This window comes from Sturnus vulgaris, unplaced genomic scaffold (assembly GCF_052056855.1).
Source record: "Sturnus vulgaris isolate bStuVul1 unplaced genomic scaffold, bStuVul1.hap1 Scaffold_1877, whole genome shotgun sequence".
In the NCBI taxonomy this organism is placed as follows: domain Eukaryota; kingdom Metazoa; phylum Chordata; class Aves; order Passeriformes; family Sturnidae; genus Sturnus; species Sturnus vulgaris.
Window position 1 is genome coordinate 40,069 of NW_028276138.1, and position 4,261 is coordinate 44,329.

The 4,261-nt window shown below is 53.9% G+C and overlaps 1 long non-coding RNA gene across 1 annotated transcript; it reads right to left on the reverse strand.

The window, feature by feature from the left end:
- Positions 1 to 598: 598 nt before the first annotated feature.
- LOC148218366 (uncharacterized) lies at positions 599 to 3,260 on the reverse strand. The gene is made up of 2 exons (XR_015800469.1): positions 1,886 to 3,260; positions 599 to 1,568 (listed from the first exon to the last, which is right to left on the reverse strand). It is a non-coding gene; the product is annotated as an uncharacterized LOC148218366 (long non-coding RNA).
- Between the last annotated feature and the right edge of the window lie 1,001 nt (positions 3,261 to 4,261).

The window sequence follows — 4,261 nt, forward strand, 5'->3', positions numbered from 1 at the left end:
TCCTACACAGTGAATAATCCAAAGAAAGTACTGAATTGTTGTCATTAAAAGCTCAAAACTCATTAAGAATTCTATGACAACAGTGTAATGGACTCCCAGGAACCTCATGAATGCTCTCAGTTTCATTTTTGTGTATTTTTACTCCCTCATTTGGCAGCTTGTAAAACTTATCCTGGAATTCAGAGGTCAAGCAGGATCGACTTTGGATTGACCTTCACCTCTGTTCCCACTTTGTGCAAACACAACTCGTGCCCAGGTGGGTGAACTCATCACCTCAGCTTTTCACTCCAGAGTATCCCCTCCTTATTTCCCTGTAGATGAACTCAGATCCACTCCTCACCTCCACTGGTCATCCAAGCGTCCATTCTGTTCCCCACAGGCCCTGGTGGCCCCAGGGAGCTCCCTTGGCCTTTCTCCTGGCCCTCTGCAGCCCGAGGTCGCTACACAAACAGTTCTTGTGTCCCCTCTAAATGACCCCGGGTTTTCTGCTCAATGAATGGCATGACCCGTGCCCACTGCTCATGATTCACCCAACCAAAATCAAGAGCAAATGTTGCTTGGGCTTTAAGAACTTGAAATAACTCTGAAGCAAAAGAAATCACCTTTTTCTTCTGGTTTTTATTTTTATTTTTTCATTTAAGATGCTGGACTTGCCTCTGTGGATGTGTGCTGAGCTCTCACTGCAGGGGACTGTCAGGCCTGAATGGCTGTGAGTTCGTGTTCTTCTCAGTAGGGAATCAGAAATTATTCTTAGACCATAGAATTGTTTTCTGAAACCTTTCCCCTTTCCTCTTTGTGCCTTTGAATTTTTCAGCTGTTCCCTGTTGTCACTTCCCCTGCCTGACTTCTGTGCAGCTCCTAGCTGGGAAAAACTGGGAAAACTTAGGGGGTACAGAGGTGGAATTTTTGGCTGGATTTTTCTAACATTTCTAATTTTGCTGAACTTATTTCCCCAGTGAGAAGAGCACGAGCTCACAGCCATGCAGGCCTGACAGTCACTGCGGGAAATCTGACACAGTATTAATAAGTAACCTTTCCTGAGAGCAGTCACCACCCCAGTCCTCCAGCCTTGTCAAATGTTTGCAATGAATGGAGCCAAGTTCTAATCCTTAATCTAAATTTATGTCAGCTTTTGTTAGAAAGATACCGGACAGTAAATCATACAAGAGAATTTAAAAATTGCACAAAGAATAACAGGCCCAGACCAAACCCAACCGCCCCCATCAGTGCTCCACCCCAATTTTGGGAGAAACAGTGATACAGTTTATAAATACTCTCCTTCCACACTATTCAGTCCTTCACCGCACATCCCCAGAGAGGAGTCCCTCAGACCTTGCTCCCCTGAACACCAGGAGAGCTGGAGTTTCACCCAGATCCCACATTCCCATGGCAGTTAATCCCAGCAGGGAGGCAAAGAGGAACCCTGCATCCTCTGACATAGCCCACAGCACGGGCAGCACCAGGAGCCCTCCAGGCTCAGACCTCTGGTGCTGAAGCCTCTGGGCTTTGGCTGATCAAACACCACAGCTCTTGGCAAAGATGCCAGGAGAGTCGTGATTCTTCCTGTCCTGAAAGAGAGGAGGAAAAGAAAATTAAGTCGACTGCAGAAAGATTCCAGCTCTCAACTTCTGCTCTGATTCCTCACTCTGGGGTTTTATCCATGACAAGTGACACCAATTCAGAGTGCCCTTTTCCAGCATTTTTATTCCTAACTATTAAAAGGATGCTCATTTCTCTTATTGTATTCTTTGCTTAATTTTATTAGAGGCATTTTCATCCCAGACCCCACTTGTCAGTTCTTCAATCCTTTAGCACTGGACTTGGCACAAAGGGATACCCGTGGTGCTGCATCACAAGAAATCCCAAAGAGAAACCCCTTCCAAACCTGACGGAGAAAGCTTTCAAGGCACTCCAGAACACAGACAGCTTTTCCTGCCTTGTCAGGCCACACCAATTCTGTCCCATCCACCTGAACTGTGCAGGTGAGGAAAAGGCTTTCCTTGCTCCTCGGGAATCACTGTCTGAGACCACAGATGTCCATCCTGGGCAGCACCTGGAAACAACGTGGGAAAGGCAAAATGAGAGTGTTTTCTATCAGAAAATTACTACTACTAATAAAAATAATAATCAGAACTTCTGGACAAATTTAGTAACATCACTTTGATATGAGAAATACAGGCCATGCCCATCCTTGTAGCCCAGGTGAAAACAGGAAGGAGAACTAGAGGAAAAGCAGAGTCCCTTATTTGATCTCTGGACACAAACTGAGGCCTTTTCCCTGTGAAACCAAACTCACCCTTCCAGGGTTCCTGAGATCAGCTACGAGGAGGCTTTTGGCACTCCAAGAGCAGCTGGGTCACAGCTGGATGCGGCTTGGGTCTGGGAGACACCGTGCTCCTTCTGGAATTATAGCACGCAAATGCCTGCTCCTGGCCCCGGGCCCGGAGATAAAATCTGTGGGGTTTTTCCCTGTGCAACATTGTTCACCCCTCCCAGGTTCCTGAGATCTGCACAGAGGAGGCTTTGGGCACCCCAAAGGCAGCCAGGGTTACAGGTGGGGGCAGCTTGGGGCTGGGAGAAATCCTCATCCATTTGGAATTTTATCAGGCAGAAACCTGGCTGGGTGCACAGGTCTCTGGACACGACCAGTGGCCCTTTCCCCTGTGAAACAAAACTCACCCTGCCAGGCTCCTGAGACCACTTAGGAGGAGGGGTTTGACTCTCCAAGAGCAGTCGCAACGAGAGATGCTCACACAGAAGGCCATGCAGAAGAGGAAACGAGCGCACCCGCAGCCCCCCAAGGCGCGCCCCAACGCCCCAGACCCGGCACCGCCAGCTCGGGCAGTCCCATAAAGCATCCCCCGCCTCCGCAGCGGCGGGACTGGCGGGGCCCGGGGTCCCGAGGAAACCGAGCGTGCCCGGAGGCGCGGCAGGACGGCAGCGCAGCGCCGCCTGGCGGCGGAGCAGGAGAGCAGCGCCGGGCCCCATGGCAGTATCGGTACCCGTGCGCCCCGTGCTGTCCGCGGCGATGCAGCGCCCGATGCCGAGTTCCACGCCCGTGTCGCCGAGGGAGAGGGGCACCGCTGGCTGGGGCCTCCCCGCCGACACGGACAGAAGCCGAAGCAGAAGCCCCGGTGCCATTGGCGGCCCCTACCCAGCGGGCCGGGCTCCGCCGGGCCCGCGGCCCCGCGCGGTATCGGGTCGGCCCGCTCCCGTCTTCGTCGCACCCGGGCCCTGCTCCTGGCATGAAGCGCGTCACCGCCCCGCGCCGTCCCGCCCCCCGCGCGTCATCGCGTGCGTTCGGCGGCCCGCCCCGGGGGCGGTGACGGGGGCGCTACCCGGGGCGGTGCCGGGGCAGTGCCGGGGGCGGCACCGGGGGCGGTGCCGGGGCGGTGCCGGGGGCGTTCCCGGTCGCCGTGCCGGGGTAGCCCGGGGAGCGGTTCCGGGAGCGGTTCGGGGGGCGGTGCCGATTGCAGTCCCGGTCACTGTCCCCAGTCCCCGTCCCCAGTCCTGGTCCCGGTCCCAGTCCCCGGTTCCGGTCCCCGATCCTGGTCCCAGTCCCAGTTCCCCGTCCCGGAACCCGATCACGGTCCTGGTCCCAGTCCCCAATCCCGGTCCCGGTCCCGGTCCCTGTCTCCAGTCCCCGTCCCCGATCCCGGTCCCGGTCCCTGTCTCCAGTCCCCGTCCCCGATCCCGGTTCCGGTCCCTGTCCCAGGTCCCCGTCCGCGATCCCGGTCCCTGTCCCATTTCCCCGTCCCGGTCCCCGATCCCAGTCCCGGTCCACGTCCGCGATCCCGATTTTTCCCCCTCTTTCACACTGATTTTTCCCCCGATTTATAAATGATTTTTTTCCCCATTTTTTCCCATTTCTCACTGATATTTCCCCCCATTTTTCAGGGATTTTTTCCCCCATTTCTCACTGATTTTTTTTCCCATTCTTCATGGAGTTTTCCCCCCGTTTTTCACTGATTTTTCCCCATTTCTCACTGACTTTTTCCCCATTTTCCCCCATTTCTCACTGATATTTTCCCCCATTTTTCATGGATTTTTTCCAGATTTATCCCCATTTCCCACTGATTTTTCCCCGATTTCTCATTGATTCCCCCCCCCCCCCCCCCCCATTTCGCACTGATTTTTTACCCATTTTTCCCCATTTCTCACTGATTTCTTTCGCCATTTTTCATGGAATTTCCCCACCCATTTCTCACTGATTTTTCCCCCATTTCTCACGGATTTTTTCCCCACTTTCCCCCATTTCTCA